This window comes from Grammomys surdaster, unplaced genomic scaffold (assembly GCF_004785775.1).
Source record: "Grammomys surdaster isolate TR1022 unplaced genomic scaffold, NIH_TR_1.0 189, whole genome shotgun sequence".
Taxonomy (NCBI): Eukaryota; Metazoa; Chordata; class Mammalia; order Rodentia; family Muridae; genus Grammomys; species Grammomys surdaster.
The window spans coordinates 8,655,329-8,675,586 of record NW_021604634.1 but is presented as its reverse complement, the minus strand read 5'-3'; the positions used below and the strand labels follow the sequence as shown (position 1 = coordinate 8,675,586).

General features: G+C 36.9%; 1 protein-coding gene across 2 annotated transcripts in view; it reads right to left on the bottom strand.

Annotated features, from left to right (window-relative positions):
* Positions 1 to 5,625, bottom strand: part of Cd226 (CD226 molecule) — an 89,772-nt gene extending 84,147 nt beyond the window's left edge. Inside the window, exon 1 of one of the 2 annotated variants that reach the window (XM_028768980.1) lies at positions 5,498 to 5,625. The gene's annotated coding sequence lies outside the window, so the exon portion shown is untranslated. The remainder of the gene's footprint in view (positions 1 to 5,497) is intronic. The other variant, XM_028768982.1, reaches the window with a different exon arrangement.
* Between the last annotated feature and the right edge of the window lie 14,633 nt (positions 5,626 to 20,258).

Below are 20,258 nucleotides of genomic sequence, written 5' to 3'. Positions count from 1 at the left end.
ACCTAATGATGAGAGTCCTAGAAATGTATAATTATTTTGCCTAACATAAAGCTATACACTCTCAATCATCAAATAGAAGAATTATAAGACTGCCATGTGATCAGCAATCAATCAGGAAGCAAACAACTGAATCAATCTGAGACTAATGAAGCTGCTCCACTCTCAAAGTTCTCCCCAGAAGAACACAAGACAGGAAGTGAACACAAGAATACAAGAAAGAAGACAACAAAAGAAAAAAATCAGTCAAGCAGAATGAAGATTGGCCACCACTTATAGGGACAGAGATTACTCCAGTATTGCTGCGGACCCTTTACAAAAGGCATTTTTATCATTTTAAAACAAAGCAATCTTCTTTGGAGTTACTATCTGTTGGCAGAAGTAGGAGATACAGTAAAAGAAAAATCATATCACTAGAAAGACTACATTAAGTACTTTTTGTTTCTTTCTTGGAAGTTTCCATGGCACTAACACATTGTTCTAACAAAATGTAAGACATGGGAAATTAAGTATTTATCTCATCTTTCACATACAAATTGCACTTCACAGTAATATAAATTTATCCTTATAGAAAAATTGCTATATAGAAAAACACCCATTGTACATGTATGTTGTCTTTTCATAGTACATGATAAAAAAATCAACAATGACAATCATTAAGATTGATAGAAACTAAAACCTCTGAGTGAATGATGAATAGGAAGCTCTACAATGAGAGGAACTACTGACTTGGCATTGCATACACCCTCTGACCAACTTCCCCAAAAAAATGTTCAAGCAGGCCTTTCTTATGTGGCTCAGGAGGAAGAAAATAGTGCCATTTAGAAAGTGATCTTTCCAGTGGGCCATAGCCTGAGTTCAGCCAAGTCTGAAAACCTAGCAAATATTGTAAACAGAAAACAAGCAGAGAAGAAAGCACTGTCTTACAAAGGGTAGACATGTGCCAAGAAATATTCTTCAATAAGATGCTGGTGATTATGACACCTATAAGAAAATATTATCAATCCTGAAAATCCCAAAGATCATTTGATGATTTTTTAAGCACCCTTGTAAGAACACAGAACTATTTTTAAATTCCTGTCATGATAAAGAAAATTTATTATCCACTAAAAATAAACTTAATAAAAAGATAGATTTTCAGTTACATTCCAAAGTAAAGTAAGGATGGCCACAACCTCTGCCAATGTTTAACACATTCTGAAATTTTAACTTAATATAACGATAACATTTAGAGGAAGTAAAACTATAAATCTCAAAAATTATTCAAAATTTAGTATTTGTGCATGTCATAGACAAAAGAACAACAAATTTCAGATAATATAAATGCTTGTAAGAATGTGTTACAATAGAATATTCCTGAAGGCTTAAGAATTAGAATACCCATGATAAAACTCACAGGCCATATGAAGCTTAACAAGAAGGAGGGCCAAAGTGTAGATGCCTCAATCTTACCTAGAAGGAGGAACAAAATAATCATAGGGGTAGAGAAAGGGAGGGTCCTGGAAGGGAGAAAGAAAGGGGAGGGAAAAATGGGAGCAGGAGCAGGTATGAGAAGAGACAGGAGAGAAGTACAGAGGGTCTGGAAAATGAATAGAAATATGTAGCAGTGGAGGGTGGGGAACTGGGGGTAGCCACTAAAAAGTCCCAGACACCGGGGAAGCATGAGGTGTCCAGGGCCCAACGGGGATAAAATTAGCCAAAATACCCAACAAAGGAGAGAACCTGTAGAGACCATATCCAGAGGTTAGGCACAGCGCCCCCCCCCACTGAGGGATGGGGCCACCCACCCATCTCAAAATTCTTAACCCAGGATTGTTTCCATCTAAAGGAAATGCAGGGACAAAATATGAAGCAGAGACTGAAGGAAAGGCCATCCCAAGACTGCCCCACCTAGGGATCCATCCCATTGGCAGACAGCAAACACTATTGCTGATGCCAAGAAGAACTTGCTGACGGAAGCCTAGTACAGACGCCTGGTAAAGCTGTCCCCTGAAGGCTCTGCCAGCATCTGATTAAGACGATGGAGATACTCACAGCATAGGGACCCCAATGGAAGAGTTAGGAGAAGGAATAGAGGAGCTGAAGAGGATTGCAACCCCATAGGAAGAACAACAATATCAACTAACTAGACCCCCCAGAGCTCCCAGAGACTAAACCACCAACCAAAGAGTATACATATACATGGAGGGACCCATGGCTCCAGCTGCTTATATACAGAGGATTGCTTCATCTGGCATTAATGGGAGGGGAGGACCTTGGTCCTGTGGAGGCTTAATGCCCCAGCCTAGGGGGATACTAGAGCAGTGAGGCAGGAGAGGGTGGGTAGGTAGAGGAGCACCTTCATAGAGGCAAAGAGGAGAGGGATGAGACAGGGGATTAAGGAGGGAAGACTAGGAAGGGGGGCAACATTTAAAATATAAATAAACAAAATAATCAATAAAAATGAATTAGAGAAATGTGTAAATTCTACCAAAGAAAAAATTTGAAATCTTGAATTAGTGGAGCCATGTGTGAATGAGGCTATTCCTCTATTTAAGACATGATCTGAGAGTACTTCAAAATTATACTGTAGAACTTTCCTGAAATCCCAGAATCTCTTACATTTTTAAACATGTTGGATTATATTTGTTGACTGTATTCTCCCTCTGACTATAGCTGAGACCATGGGAAGTGGTCAGTCAAGGGTACTGATCCTCAGTACTTGTGTGGTATGTGTCTATAAATGGTTACAGAACGAAAATGGTCTTGGTTAGCTAGAACTCTGTTTAAATGCGGATATCATGGCATGCTTGTTAAAAGAAGAGCCACATATGAAAGTGTGTTATAAAGCTTCAATGACTGTTATATTCTGTAAGAATCAGACTTTAAAAATAAACTTGAAGAATTGTAAATTTTCAGTACATGATAGGAATGACATTTTAATTCAGAAGAGAGAACTGGTGTTCTAACAGTATTGAGGAAATTGACTTGCCATTTGGAAAAAAAAAGTAAGTCAGGCTTCACCATTATCACCATGAACGCCTGTCATTCCTCGGGCAGCAAACTCCTTAAGCACCTATCTCAATTGGAATAGTCCCTCTGCCAGATTAGTTTATAGTTGAAATGGGATGTAAGCACAACCTAATATTCTTTATTTTACAGAACTTGGATCAAATGCTAGAATTTGAAGCAAGAAAGAAATAGGGACATAGAGGCCAGGACTGGAGAGGCTGTGGCTCCAGGTAGGCTTCAGGGCCTACTCATTCTCTACAGCAGAATTCATCCCTTTCCCCATGCAGGCACTGGCAGGCAGTGGCAAGCAGCAGTGTCTGCACTGCAGCTTTTGGGGGGGAGGAGGGCTGCTATGTTCATCTGGTACAGTGGGAATGCTTTTGCAAGCTGAATTGCATTAAACAAGCCTCTGGCACCTCCATAGCCCATTTATCCAGGGACATATCCCATAGACTGTATCCTTTCTTACCATTTTTTTTATATCTGATTATGTGATATGTATGGAGTTCACATGAGTATGTGGGTACACAGTCACATGTATGTGTTTGCCCAGGGAAGCTTAAAGTTGACAACAGGTGTCTTCATTGATGGTTCTATACTTATTGTTTAAGACAAAATTTCCACTGAACCCAGAGCACTCCAATCTAGATTAGTTTCACTAGCCAGCACGGCCAGGAGTCCTATCACTGGCTGATAAGCACTAGCAATACAGGCAGCAACCATACCTGCCTGGCTTTTAGCAGAGATCTAGGGACATGAACAACACTTTCACTTGCCAGTCTTTTATCCACAGAGCTATGTCCTGAACTGTTGCATACCTCCTTTTAAAGATACTTTTTTAAAAGTATGGCTACATATAAACAATGTAAGTATTTTTAATGTATATAACTTCAGAGGTTAGAAACAAGAATATAATGCTCTGGTGTAAGCCCCATCATAGTCAATGTCATAAATGTACCTAGTCCCTTCAAAGATTTCACACCTCCATCCTTCAAAATTATTAAATGCATTTTAATATTGATGATAAATTTAAAATCATATGTGCCCTCAGAAAATGTTAATGTATATTAAAGTACTGATAACCATGGACACTGGACTGCATAGATCTTCAAAACATACTCCAATTCTATGATACAGATTATCCTTTAGTCTAGATCATATATGCTTTAGTCTACATATCCTTTAGTCTCACATATCCTTTAGTCTACAGCCGTATAATATATTGCTTCATCCTTGGGTTGGATGGACTTAGTTCTAAAATTTGCAACTAAAAACTCTGGCTAATAAATTCACTACTAATTTCAAATTCATTCAAAATGAAGAGTGAGAAAAAGGGTCTTTAAAAATGGAGGCTCTGTTTAAAATGCAGGGATGAAGATATAGGTAGGTTTTGGTTTGAGACAGATCTATCTATCTATCTATCTATCTATCTATCTATCTCTATCTCTCTATCTCTATCTCTATCTTTCTTCATTCTCCACATACATACATAAATACATATATACATACATACATAATACATACATGCATATATATGTACATACATACATATATACACACACATACATACATACATACATATATACACACACACATACATACATACATACATACATGTGTGTATCAGTACACTCTCTTTCCATACTATAACTTGACTCTTTTCTAAACCATTTTTAACTTACACCACTGAAGCTCCACAATTAGGAGAAATGTAACAGTTCCTTATCCTACTAATAACTTAGAACGCTGGCATGTCAAGTATACAAGTAAAAGCAAAAGCACATGAGAATATGAATGTAAAGCAATGAAGAAAATTTACGAGAAGGAAGAATAGTATTTTTAAACTATAGATTATAAAATTACCCAATACTCCCAATTAAAGGAAAACAGATAAGGATGTGAAACATCAAAAATATTATTATCACCAGCTGTAAACAATGAAAAAACAATTATAAGCCAACTTTTATTTGATTAGGTGTGTGAACAGGGACATAAGAATGATGGTGATGGTCTCTATTAATATGCAAATATTTCTGTGGTAGAAGAGTCAACTTACACACATCCTAGATTTTCTATGTGTTTATAGAGTTAAACAAGACATGTAACAGATACTCTAAGACCCAGTAAAATCACCTCAAAAGATGTGTCCTAAAACAGGTAAACTTAGCAAAGCTAGCAAGGATATTTATCTAAAATGTGTAAATATTTATTTCAATGGGTACTGTTAATAACAACTGGAAATAAATGTGTGCCCATCTCCAGTGGATGGGCTGCGTGCATTGTGATAAATGCACTCAGGAGACTTCTTTGCTCTGCAATGATTACACAAATCTATATTTAGACATGTAAGACTTTGGCAGTATGCTGAGCGAAGAGCTTTAATGCATCTTGCATAATCCCATAGACAAAAAATAGAGACCACTGAGCTTTATGCACCTCACATAGTCCCATAAACATGAAATACAGACTACCACAGAAAGCAACTGAGAGGCCATGCTCTCCTCCTCACCTGCCTTCCACATTTCCCAGGGCCTAGGTCTCTGCGTCCATGCTGCCCTTGACACTGCCCTTTCCTTCCCCTTCTGTTCTTCACCTTTGTTGTCGTAGTAGTCCTAAGATTTCCTGGGAATGTATTCTTGCAAGTACATTAACAGGAATCCAAACCATAAGTGCAAGACCTAGGCAAATGCTGAGGATTTGGGGTGATAGTTTCCTGAGAAAGAAACAGGAAGGAGTAGTCAGCTCATCTGTACTGATAGACAGGGGCTTTTTGATACCCAGTATCTCTTCCCCTCAGTGCCAGGCTCCTGACACTGGTCCTCTGCCATCCTCTGTATTCCACATTGCACTGGGCTGCCACTATTTGATAACACTGAGCTCTCCATTGTGGTTACAAGTAAGAGAAAGTCATTGTCAGCTAGAAACAAGAGTATGTGCTGCACAGTGACTTGGGTTCAAACCTTCATCCCTGAATGACCACCCCTGTTACTCCCAGTGTTCCTTCCACTGAGGAAGCCTAGATTCTTGCCAACCTACAATGGCACTCTCTTCCAGGGAAGCTGAAGTTTCCAGGAAAGCCGACATCATCTCTGGGACTTTAGATCAGGCATTTTTTCCATCCTTGGGAGACTCCAATGAGGATTCTAAATGCCACAAAAGTCATTTTTAGTTTTATGCTTTCAATACTGATGTACCTAGGTTGTTAGAAGAAATCTTTGTTATCTACAATGTTAGAAAATCTATGTACTTAAGTTATGTCCTTCCTTTCCTTTTTCTTCCTTTTTTCTTTCTTCCTCTCCTCTTTCTCTCTTCTATATTTATATCATCTATATCTATCTATCTATCTATCTATCTATATATATATATATATATATATATATATATATATATATATTTATCTATCTATCTATCTTGCCTTTCATTTTCAAAACTATCTTGGTTTGGATAATAAATTTTATACTCACCAAAAGCTACTTAGGGGACTTTAGATCTGAAGTCCAATGTCCCAGGAAACCTAGAATCTTGTACAGTCCAAGCCAGGCCAGGCCAGGAAGTCACCCTGGCTATAACAATGACCAAGATGACTTGGGAACAACACATCTTTGTCCTGCAAACCTGAAGTCCTGAGGACACCAACTTTATGGAGTCAGTTAAATATTCAAGAATTAGAAGTCAGCTCACATGGGAGGCTGTGGTCCTTTACCCATTCCTCAGTCAAAATGGTCCTGGCTTCAGAAATAATAATAATAAAAAAAAATCTGCTACTATTGCCAGTTGGAGAGGAAAGTTGATCACAGGGTATCTTGTTGGTACTCAAGGCCTCAATAAGAAGTAAGTTACATTTCCCAATGACATGGGATACTGGAGAAGGGAATAAAGTCAGATCAAACAAGCCAACATTACCTGTAAGCAATGGGAGTTAAATTTTGTTTACATGTATCCACACGGGTAGTAAACAAGAAGCTTTCAGAATGCAAAGCTATCTTCTAGAGAACCATCTCTCTCTTATCACACACAGAAAGAAGGAGCTAGCTCATTACAAAATAAATATTTGAACCAGCCTACAACTAAAAATGTTTTAATTTCTTTCTTATTACATACTGTGTATGTAAAACTATGACTTTTGCCTGGTGTCTCTCTCTGTGTGTGTGTGTGTGTGTGTGTGTGTGTGTGTGTTATCATCTATGCCATCAACTTAAGGATGAAAACCACAAATGTGCTGAAGCTTGCCTTCTTCACTGCTGTGTCAAACATGGCACAATGTCTAGATTTACATGGTACCATATACACTTGAAGGATATAGGTTTCAGTTCAGGAAAGTCTAGGTGTTGTCACCAAGTCTATACCCCAATGCCAGGACATCTAGCATCTTATAGGTATTTCCTAACTGTGATCTTAACTCTTATTTTGCTTTTAAGCAAAATAAGTTTTTTGTTCTTAAAACCAACAAAGGTTGTCAGAATGCCTAGTCAGAGCTTAAAATAAAAATATAAGCTGTGAGGGGGAGTCTAAGTTCATTACTTTCAGGACTCTCCATCCTAAGAGAAGATACGAGGCAGTGGTGGTCAGTATACTAGCATGTTCCCTGCCAAGCAACTCATTTTCCTCCTTTTGAATTCTTCTTTGCATTTCAGAGGTTGAAATCTTGGAGAGTATGTGTCCCAGTATTCCTGGAAGCAAGGTTTCAAGTTAAATTCTTGGAACAAAAGGCACTTGCATGTGACTTGGAAGTCTGCACTTAAGTCCCATCATACATTAATATTGCATGATTTCAAATGGGAAATTTGTATTGCTGCCATCTTCAGCTTTGGTGGGCAGGTTTTACACAGATGAGGCTTGAAGTAGCTTCCTTCCAAAACTTTCTGGAAATTCCTTGCACCTGTGCTGCTAGAAGATGGTGGTGAACCAATGTGTTCTTGGAGAGCCAGAACTTCTAATTCTTGAATATTTAACTGCAACCAAATTCAAATGACTCCATCAAATTGGTGACCTCAGGACTTTAGTAATGCAGCTCTCTACTCCTCCATTTTTCCTCTCATCCTTCTTAAATGAACAAATTTATTTCTCTTGCCGTAATTGTCCCTCACTGATAATTTAAATCTGGTAAGTTATGGACATCATGTGACCTAGGAGAAATGTTAGATGCCTGGTAAAAGAGAAACTGAACAATTGTGGATGATGCTCTAGAGTTCAAGCCCTCAGATTTTTTTTCCTCCATGCTTCTCTGGGACAGAGGCCATAATACTGGTACAGTATCCTTAGGAAATTGTTTAGAGGAAACAACTTTGAAGCACAGCATCTGTCCATCTACTTCCCCAGAAAAGAACTCTTTCACAACAGACTCTTCTTTCTACACAGACAAGAATTATCTTACCTATTATGAGATCACAAATTAGTCCCAAAGCTTAGTTTCTGGAAAATTTCTCACAATTTTGTGGATTAATTATATGGGGAGCTTTACTGTTCTAATGCCTCATCTCTATTCACCTTATCTGGTGGTGTGAGAGCTCTCTCTGTCTCTATCTCCTTCCTTCCACCTGGCTCACTCATCTTCTCTCCACATCTGCACGTAATTTCGGTCTTCCTAGCCCCTTTTTCTCTACGTGTGATTGTAACTAATTACCATAAATTTAGAGGTGTAAAATGAAACATGCATCTGAACTGAATGAACCCCAAATGTCCACTGAGCTATACTTTCTCCTCTAGGCTCAAACAGGTCTTGTCTTCTGGGCTTTGCCAGCTCCTAGAGGCAGATGCTTCTTGAACTCCTGGTTCTTTCTCTCCCTTCCAAGTAAGCAACATTGCATCCCTCTGACCATTTTTCTACTCACATCCTCTCTATCACTCTGCCCCACTTTTGAGGATGCTTGCAATTACATTGGACCCATTTACATAATACCAGATAATGTTCCCACCTCAAAGCCTTTGCTCTTTGTCTTATGAGAAATCCCTCTCCTCCAGAAAACTCATATTAACAGATTACAAATACTGGGATGTATAAATATCTGAGAAGGAGGTGTCATTACTATGTCTGTCCATGAACAAAATGCACATTCATTTTCTTCTATTTTTCTGTGTGTAAAAGCACAGATTTTAGTTTATTTTAAGTCTTGGTGCTTGGTACAAAGATAAGCAGAATCCTGGAAAGTTCACTAAGTAGTGGCTGCAGATCTGTGAGCCAGTTTCTGGGGGTTTCTAGAGAAGACAACTTGGTAGGAAAAGTCATAAAGCTATGGATGAGAGAAAGAAATACAAGTATGAATTAAGCCATATATACATGTAACCAATGTGATTATTCTAAAAGGATTATTCAAATCCTTTTAGATATATACTTTTATATAAGCTTTTTACATTTATGTATGTATTTGGGTGAGGGAGTGGAGGGGCACTTGTGTGCCACCATGTTGAGGGTAAGATATTTAATGTACAACTCTGCCATTTCTCTTCTTCCCTATATGGGCTCTAGGGACTGAACTCATGTTGTCAGACTTGGTGGCACATGTCTTTATCTGCTCACTCAAGATATCTGATTTTGTAATAATAGTGTTAGAAAGCTTCTAAGTTTCTGACAGCTGAGATCCAAAGGAAAAAATACAAGGAAATTAGAAATAATATGAAAATGTAACCCAGCAAAATACTGACTTAAGGTAAAATCCACAACTCTATATGCAGAGGGTATGTAGTTTTATCCGTCTAGTATATTTTGTGATTGTCATTTTACCAAGACCTTCACTTACTTAAACCTGTGTTATTGAAGACACCATTTTCTTTTCGGGCTTTAATTTATGCATATTTATTTCACTAGAGGCCTTTTTTATTCTTCCCACTTGTATTGTTTCTTTTCTTGATTATGAGTAGCAGCATGCCTTTCTCTCTTTTAATTCCTTCCCAGAGGATTTATTCTACCACTTCAGTACCCTCAATAAAAAGCAGAGATGTCCTCAAAGTTCAAAGTTGCATCTCGGACATAATTCTCCTTGTAGTACAACTGCAAACACAGACTGTTTCATTATCAACATTGATTATGTATGAGACTTTTGTATAAATGGACTAAATGATTTTATATTCCTTCCTCTTCATAAAGACAAAACTTGAAAGATTTATCCTTTATCCTATATCACTGAATTCCTCAGGATGATATACTGATATCCAGAACACACTGCATTCATGACAGATACAAGACCCCTTCCTGCTGCCCAGGCCCAACCTCTATGCCATCTTTGAGTTGTTCTTATTAATATGTTACGTCACTAAATAATGAAGAATGTTCATTAAAAAATAATTTTGAAATTGTCCTCTTCCTTGAGTATTGTTACTCCTTCTAAGAAGGACCGAAGCACCTACACTTGGTCTTCCTTCTTCATGAGCTTCATGTGGCCTGTGAGTTGAATCTTGGGCATTTCAAGGTTCTGGGCTAATATCAAACCAAGGTTCCAGACAAATCCATTTAATTAGTTTTTAAATCTTAAAAGTATATTACTAAGAAGTTATTACCATTTTCAGGTATCTTATCTAATGTTCTCCTCCTGATGTCTTCTACTTAGCCAAGCCAGGATTCAAATCCAGATACTTGATTACAGAATCCACAATTTTAACCTTAATATCCACTGTCCATCTATGGTAGTGTACACCTCTTCCTTCCAATAAATAAATGACCTTCACAGCAAGTTAGGAACCCCTCTTCAGTTTTGTTGATAAGCAACCATAGTAGATGTTCCTTTCTTCTATAATACTCCCAAGGTCAGCAATATAAATTAAAAAAAAATAAATCATGTCCTATGATAGCATTCCCTCCTGGGTATCTTCCTATTTCAAAGACATTCACACCCAAATGAGTTCAAGCAAAATTTGGGGAATCTGAGTGAGTTAAGCCTACTGTATTAATGTCACTGTCCTAGTGTGACGTTGTTTTAGGTCCTGTAAGTTGTCACCATTTTGGGGAACCTGGGTAAATGGTTTGTGGAATGTCTCTGTATTATTTATTACATCAGCAAGTAAATTTACAAGTATCTCAACTACAAAAGGAGAAAGAAGCAACATAACTTTAATGGTCCTTTGGTGCCACCCTGGTGCCTCTGCCAGATGGCTCCTGCCAAGAGCTGGGGTGGAGTTTGAGTCACCTTTTCAGCAAAACAAGAAGGACATTAACTTGGGCTCAGAAGACTTGCAATCACTTTGTTCTCTCCTGACGAAAATTGACTCTTTTTCAGACTTATGTAAAACAGCATGGGCATTACTAAACATCACGGCACTCTCTAAAACTCTCTGGGAAAGCAGAATTGTTTAAGCTCCTTCTAGAAAATTAGAAAATACTCAGTTATAAGAAGAAAAAGAAAACGCCATATAAACTTTTAATACAAAGAGGTTGACTTTCTCACCTTCTTATCAGAGGCTTATTTTACTTTAACCTGGTTTAATCTCATCCTACAGATACATATATGGTTGCAAAACTGTGCATGTTACACGCTAAAAAACTGCCTCTATCTAAACATAAGAGGCATATAGCTAATTAATGTGGTCACATTCTACTCTGGAACATTAAGCAACATTATTTGAGTTTACTCTCTCTCTCTCTCTCTCTCTCTCTCTCTCTCTCTCTCTCTCTCTCTCTCTCTCTGTGTGTGTGTGTGTGTGTGTGTGTGTGTGTGTGTGTGTGTGTGTGTGTGTGAAATTACATTATTCTCTGTTGACTCCAAACAAAGGGTTCCAGAAATAATGTTCTCTGTGTCATCCTGCTTCATTTCTATTTTAGTAATTCCACATTCTACTTTAACAACATTCCTTCATGTTGTTTTTCTACTTTCAACTGGACATCTTTTAATTATATCATTCCTAGTTCTAGAGATGTTTTGATAACAAAATTTACTGTGCAGAACCAAACACATAAAAAACTCTAACATTTGTTTTCAACACTTCACCTAAGTTTAAAGTTTTCCGTTTCAAGAAGGCTATTTAACAATTTGTTCATTCTACATTCAAGATAAAATATAAGCCACTAAAATAATATAAATCCATGGTTTATAACACCAAATATTAATTTATACATAAAATGAAGAGATGAGTAAAACATCCATTGAATGAAATCATTAAATGACAACACATCAATTATTCGATCTATCATGAGCATATATTATTGGATTAAAAAGCAATTTTAAAGAATATAGGGGCTGGAGAGATAACCCTATGGTTAAGAGTACTTATTGCTCTTGCATACAACCCAAATTCAGATCCCAGTGCTCATATTGGGTGGTGTCTAGCCATCTGTAATTCCAGATCCTGGAGTTCTGACATCCTCTTCTGGATCCCAAGGGAAGTTGTATTCACAGGCAAATACTTATGCACAGACATGGAGACAACATATACATATAAAGTAATAAGCCATCTTTAAATGAATATGGTATTTGTACTAGAGGCATTGTCATTGGAGTTACTTTAAAAAAAAAAAACAAAAACAAAACCGATGTGGCCTAGATTAGCATCAAACTCACTATATAATAAAGGAAGACCTTAAACTTCTGATCCTCCTGCCTTTACTAACTGATTGAAAAGATTACAGTCATTATCACCATGCCTGGTGATCCAATGCAGAACTTTCTGCATGCTAGGCAAGTATTCTACCAAATGAGCCACAACACTGTCCCCAAGGATTAGTGAGAGATTAAAATAAATAACACTATGATATAGGTGATGATTACATCTGTATTGGTACAATAAAGGCAGTACTTTATAAATTTATAATAATTTAAAAATTATGTAAACACACAATTTTTCAACACAGTAAGAGATTTTTAAATGAGATAGTTATTTCATAGCTTATAAGTCAAAACTTGTATAATTGACCAAAGTAACACGCCATGAAAATGGAAACTGTTTAATAAGTGATGACTGGCTGAAGAGGCCCAAGGGCAGCAAGAGAGTACAATAGGCTACATGTGGGCTTGAGTTTTAGAAAGAGAAGGTCATTGTTGGAATCAGCTTTAGACAAAGAGTGCATACAATTCAGACATTCATTTGATTTCATGTAATGCAGAGCATGGCATTTTGGATTTATATCTAGTGTATGACATTCGCTCTCTTTTTTATTTGTCTACAATGGGTCGTTGTGAACAGAAATTGGAAAGAGCTGTCTATATGTCTAGGATTCTGACCCAACAACTACTCTAGGAATATGTTCTCTAAACAAAGGTCATGGCCAGTACCAAACAACAGAAGAACACTTTGTTGATGACATTATTTATAACAGCAAAATATAAGAAATAAACTCCATCTATGAAAGAATAAGTAATTGTGAACATCTATTCCTGAGAGCATTAATAATGGGGTATGAATTGCTGCTCAGTCATATAACTTAAAATAAAAAAGTACAATGACATGAGAAAAGCATACTACCTTTTTGGTGGAAATGGAGATGTGGCTTGTGAATTGACTCAGCAGGTAAAGTCATATGCTATTGAGCCTGACAACATGTAACAGTCTTTTTAGTTCAATTCCAATGACCTACATGGTTGAAGAAGAATACTGACTCCTTAAATTGTATTCTGACCTCTATAGGTGCACTGTAGCACGTACATACACGTACACAAAATAATAAATAAATATAATTTTAAAAATTAAAAATAGAATATATCTACATATATACATAGCGTATTTATTTTAGAGAAAAGAAACGCAAAAGGATGAAGTATTAGCTAGCAATAGCATGTATGTTTGCAGGCTAGTGGAAAAGGCAGGGTATAGATAAGAATAATCTATCTCAGAACACATCTCTTTTTATAGAAAATGAAAAAATCAAACTAAATTTACAACAAATTAATAAACCAATTATACATCAAATATATATACAGGAAAAAATTCAAGAACCTTTGAACATAGTTCTCTGTCCTCTCAATTCTGGTACTATAGATCAAAATCATTACAAAAGAAAATTCCCTGAACGTCACTAAGAGTAAAGAGTCCCAGCTTGTTGGTAGTACCCCTTGTATACTGATTCAGAAATCATTTTGTTTTCAGGGAGAGGAAATGAGATATCTTTACTTGAGTGTGATGAGGAAGCAGAAATTTTGCCAAGGAGAACAAAGACACAAACATAGAATGAGGAACAGAGAAGAAGAACTCTGCTACTTAGTGAAAACTGGAAATTACTTGTCCATTTATAAATTTCAAAACTGTTTCTCAGTTCTGCCCACTGTAAGAAAGGATGTGCTCTGCCAGCTCAGCAGCCTGATTTCAAAGCACACTGGACTTGTTTCTGGATACTCCTCTACCAAAGCAAGGCTCCTTGAGAAACTCCTTGTTGCAGTGTTGGGTGGAGAAAGTGGAGAGACAGAAATAGATACAAAGTCCTGCAGATACCCTTGCAACTCCAAGACACATTCTCTCTGGGTTCCTCTGAGCCACACCCATGCTTGTCCTGCTGAAGCTCTAGTCTCTCCCATCCTGCTGACTTCCCTGAATCTACAGCAACCCTGATTTCCTTGACTTGAACACTACCATTTTTTAAGCTGATGAAATACTAAACATCAGGCTTAAGAACTCCACTTTCTGTGTTACCACATACCTTATACATGGCCTCAAAGGAGGCATCAAAATGGCCAGCAAATTGGCAGACAAACTATATTCACATCTTTTACCCTAAAAAGAAAGTAAAGCATGCAATATACAAATGTGCCAAAACACATTCTAGAGCCTCTTGGAATATATATCCAGAACTCTCACATTAGAAACTCTACAACTCCCAACCCCAGGTTACATCATCTCAGAAACAATCATTCTACAATCTCTTAACTATTCTTACTCTGTTTTCTTGAATAAATATGCTCATTCTGGTATCTGTTAATCTACCTATTTATTTTCTATCACTAGCAAGGCATAATAGCATAGGACTGTAATTTCAGGATTTTAGAGATTGCAATAGAAACACTTGGAGATCTAGGCCAGTCTAGACTATATGGTTAGATCCCACTCTTTAAAAAATGTAAGTGAAACAGAAAAACATTATTAGGGTTGACATCATTATGACTCTACAAATGGTGAGAATTCCTTTCTTGAACAATTTCATTAGCCATGTGCCAACCTACCTCTTACCAAATATAGAAAATGTAGTTCTTTGCTAAAAACCACTATAATCTTAATTCTTCTTAAAGCTTTAGTAGTTGAATACTATATCTAGCATGAGTGTTCCTTCTGCTGGAGACAATGACTATAGAAGTCCCTGAAATTTGCCCAGTATATCACAGCATCTCAACAAAGTGCTCTAAGGCAACCAGGCTTAAGTGTAGCTGGCATATTTGTCCTGCTAATTTGTCACTGTTAGATGGATCATATGAGAAAGAGCTCTGGACTTTCACAATCATCCTCTCTTGAAATAAAAGAGTTTACCATCTATTATACAGTGACATTAACACTATTGATTTTCCTTTTGGAGCACTCTAGTTGTATAGTAAATATCGTAAATTTTGTTATGTAACCTGGCATTGAGACTCCCTTAACTTTAGTGACCTATAGGGCAAAATTGGGCCAATAATCTGAGTCTCTTGAAGAAGAAGTGAGGGTGGAAAGAGAGGAACCATTGCTGAGTGTCCAGAAGTTTGATATAACCAGACATACTCAGTTGTGCTACAGTTTTCACAAGATCAGTAAATCTGAGAAGGTAAGATTATAGTCTGTTAAGATTTGAAAAGAAGTTGGGAGTTTAGCTCAGTTCTAGAATGCTTATTAAGGATGCACGAGGCCCTGAATTCTACCCCCAGCACTGAAACAAATGCAGAAATATTTTAGAAGGGGAGACACACATGAACTTGTAACAGTATATTTAACCTCATTTTCAATTCAACCATGAATCTCTTTGTTATTACTTAACTCCCATAACTCCTTATAAAATCACATGGAAGGGGGAAAATTGAAAATATTCTTCAGATTTCATGGAGAGACTGTGTGAGCTCTACATATTATGCAGTGAGGGGTTGCCAGAACCAGAGCCTGTTCAATTATAAGCTGGAGCAAACACTAGCTCCAGGGTAAAGAGAAAACTCTATTGCTGATGCTATTCTGAGAGTGATTGCCAGAACACAGAGGAAACCTGGATTACTCCAGGGATGGAGCTAGTCAGACTTAAGGGATCTAAGTCAAACACAGGAAAGGCAGTTGAAGAGTGGGGAAGATAAAGCAGTTAGAAACAAAAGAAACTGTTTGCAAGCAGATCATGGACTTCCCATGGAGGTAATGAGTGAAGTCATAGAGGGGATGTGACATCTTGGGGGAAGTACACAGAAGAACAAGAGGCTGAGGAACAGTGACAGCAGAAGTCCAGGATGACATGAATCAAACCTTAAGCCCCAAACCTCTAACGACTTCATAAGGGTTCAGAAATCAATTCCAATTCTCAGAATTGAGAATTAGCTCATTGTAGCCTGGAAGTAAAAGTGAAACATCAGGTTCTGTCAGAATTGGTGTTGGTTCAGTAATAACACCATAAGTAAAAGTAAGAATTAATATTGCCTTTAATATAGAGCACAATTAAGATATACTATAGAAGATCAAGAGAATGATAATATATGTTTGGTTATTCTAAAATGATAGAAAATTATGATTATTAATACACACACATCACAACATACCACATACACACACACACACACACTACATTCAAATACATGAAGGGTCTTATACAGTAAAGCAAGCTAAGAGAACAAAATTGGTGACTATTTTGTCAGCATACTTGGAACTATAATTCCCCTGGTATAAAGTGAAAGTTAACTTGATCTATCTTCTTATCCTCTCAGGGTACACAGGAAACAAAACTTCACTTTCATCGCGTTGTAGAGCAATGACTCACTATTTAAATTTTCAGGAAGGAGGTGGGTGGTTAAATGTTTGGCACTGAATGTTAAAGTAGATTGAGGGTGAATTTTAGTCAGAAATACCTTGCTTTATAGGGCATTCACACCATGGATGTATGGTACAAGGTTTGATGCTAGGGAATGAAGCCTAAATAAAGGAATCCTCAGATGAGATGGGAGAAGCCTTACTGTAAGGCAAGTGGGGCTGGCTACTGCACAGGAGCATAGGGTACCACCTAGGGTGCTAGAGTCTAAATAATGAGGGAGCTTGAATGTGTTATGTGGTATTAAACCGTTCTTTGAAGTTTGCGTAACTTTGGGTTAATGAAAATTGATCCATTCTTATCCCCTTGTACAAAGCTCAAGTCTAAGTGGATAAAGGACCTCCACATAAAACCAGATACACTGAAACTAATAGAAGAGAAGGTGGGGAAGAGCCTCGAATACTTGGGCACAGGGGAAAAGTTCCTGAACAGAACACCAATGGCATATGCTCTAAGATCAAGAATCAGTACTGTTTTTAAGCAGACTTCTTAGCTCTTGAAATTCTAGTGAAGTAGACTTAATTGCCTTATGCACCGAACTATCAAAACACATTGCTACTATCTTAATATGCCATCTGCCAACTAAGTGTGTTTGTAAATTTTTCCCCATATGACTTAATCACTTTTATGTAGATCTTTTAGATTCATATAGCAACATGAAGTTTAGAATCATACAAATATTCAACCCAAGATCTCCCCAAAGTCATTCTATTGTACAAAATAAAATATTTCTATTTCATTCTAATAGCTGTAGAACCCTTATTATAGCACCGACTTTAAAAAACTAAAGTCAACAGTCTCATCATATGTGGGGGAAACTCAAGGGGGGCTCCACTCACAGTCCAATTCTTCCCAAGCTTTGAAGCTATAAAATAAAATTCAGTGTGTCTAAAATACAATGGTGAGATAGGTATAGCAGAACCATTCTCATTACATAAAGGGAATATAAGAGGAAACAAAGTGCTCTAACTAGTCCCTAAGTATAACCAAGCTCCACATTAAATATTAAGGCTTAAGGGAAATATTTGACTATGAGATCTATTTTCAAGATTAACTGAGATAGAAATTTGGTCTCAGCCTAAAAGTTTTGCTGTTTTTATGCCATTCCTCATGGTTCATAGTCTCATGCACACAGCTCATTCATGCTGGAACTACAGTGACTACAGTCCTACTTCCATCTCTACAGTGAAAGGTCTGTCATGCTCACAGATTGGCAGAGGCAATGTTATGAAAATAATTTCATTAACAAGGCATTCTACTTTTCCATCATTGGAAAATCCTTTCCTGATCCCTGATCGCTTTGCGGTTATTCTATTGGAAGAGAAAATAAAATACAGTGTTCTTAGGATAATCAGATGAGGAAGGAGAATGGAAAGGCAGGGTAAAGAGGGGCATATGGGAAGGAACAAGTAACAGTAAAGGCCTTTTGAAAAGCCATATGGAAACTTATTACTGTAGAAACTTCTAAAATATATTCATACATGAAAGGAATTTAAATGGAGTCCCCATATAATAGGGAAGAAAATGCCCAAGTACCTACAACAATGTCAAAAATGTGTTATATTTTATTGAATCATTGATCAAAAGGTTTCCATAAGCTTCCCCAAGCATCACATAATATTGCCAAGGATATTCATCACTTTACCTGATGGTACAATCCCTATTGCTGAAGGTATTGATTTACTCATCTCATTGAACATGAAGAGATTGAACTTGTGCCAAAGCCTTACCTACACTGAATAGAGCTAGTTGTTCTGCAAACTACCAGAGAAGAAAAGAAATCATAAATGTTACCCAGCTACAAATCCTATGACGTACAAGTGACTGCACAATATACTGGTATAATAGTGGCATAAATTTTATGGAATTAATCAACCACTTTTTAAAAGATAGATTTAAGGTCCACTCCATAAGATAGAACCCAAACCTGACACTGCTACAGTGGTCAAGAACCTGTAAAGACCATGAATCTTACAGTAAAACCTACTACTATTGATCTGCTAAAGAACATAAAATAGAATAATTCCAAATAATACTTTTTCTATACCCACACAAATTTTATACCATCAGTGCATTGCTCGACCCTCATCAGAGAAGAGATTTTTCATGGTAGATAGTGATTGACAGAGACCCACAACTGGACAATTTACAGAGAGTGAAAGACTTTTGAGCACTAAGCTCAAAATGAAGTGTCTTTATCATACCCCTCTTCCCTAGACTTGAAGATTTATGCAAAAAAGGTGGGAAAAGAGCTAGAAGTGGTGAACACCTACAAGGAAACAGAGTCTTTCACTTACAATAGGTTGATATATATTAACTGGCAGAGACTGAGACAGAATGGATAGGATCTATACACACTTAAACCAGATAAAGTCCCAGTACACATTAGTGTAAGTAGACGGAAAGCCATATCCTTTATTTAGGAGATATTTCTAATTGATACTTTCTGGGACAGTGGAAATCTAAATTCTCCAATGGAATGTCACTGGATATATATCAGCCAAATTACAAGGGAGGTCTAAAACTCAGGAATAGTTGACTAAAACAAAGATGAATTCCATGGATTTTATGTGCCTTTTTGGTTTTGTTTTGGTGATTTTTGTTGTTTGTTTTTTGTTTTATTGATTTTTCACTTTCTTCTTTTGATTTTTGTTTTTGCTTTTTGTTTAAGAAAGAGAGAAAGAACATGAAGCTGGGAGGGTAGACAGGTGAGGAGGACTGGGAAAAGTTAAGGGAGGGGAAATGTGATTGAAATATATTAGATAAAAAATTTTTTAAAAAGTGGTTTACAGAATCACACATTTCTCATTAAATTTCTAATGATATGTTTCATGAAACTAGTAAAGTAATTATAAAATTCATATGAGAGGAATAGTCAATGAACTCCTAAGTAGAGAAGGTATTATAATACCACATCTCAAACTCTGCTTCAAAGCTACAAAGCATGATTCTGGCATTCAAGAAACACAAGCAAGCAAGCAAACAAACAAATCCAGATATATAGACCAATGTAATAAGAGGTTCTTGAAATAAATCTATACCTCTATAACAACCTAATGTTTTAACAAAGGTATTAAGAATATTTATAGTTTAGAACTGAAGAACCAGACATAAATTCTGTCATGATTTTTCAAACTTTTTACCCCCTAATTTGGAGGCCTTTTTTAATGCAGATTTAAAGACAAAATTTTCCTAGAAGATAAATGTGAGAATTCTCACCTCTGCTCCATCCCACAGGTATTATGGGTACACTTTCTCATCAGCTCCATCCCACAAGTATTATGGGTACACTTTCTTATCAGCGTTCAGTAATTTCCATTGTGGTTTCTGCTTTAACTTTGGGGTAATTTAGAAGTATATCCACTTTCAAATATATTAACATACTTCA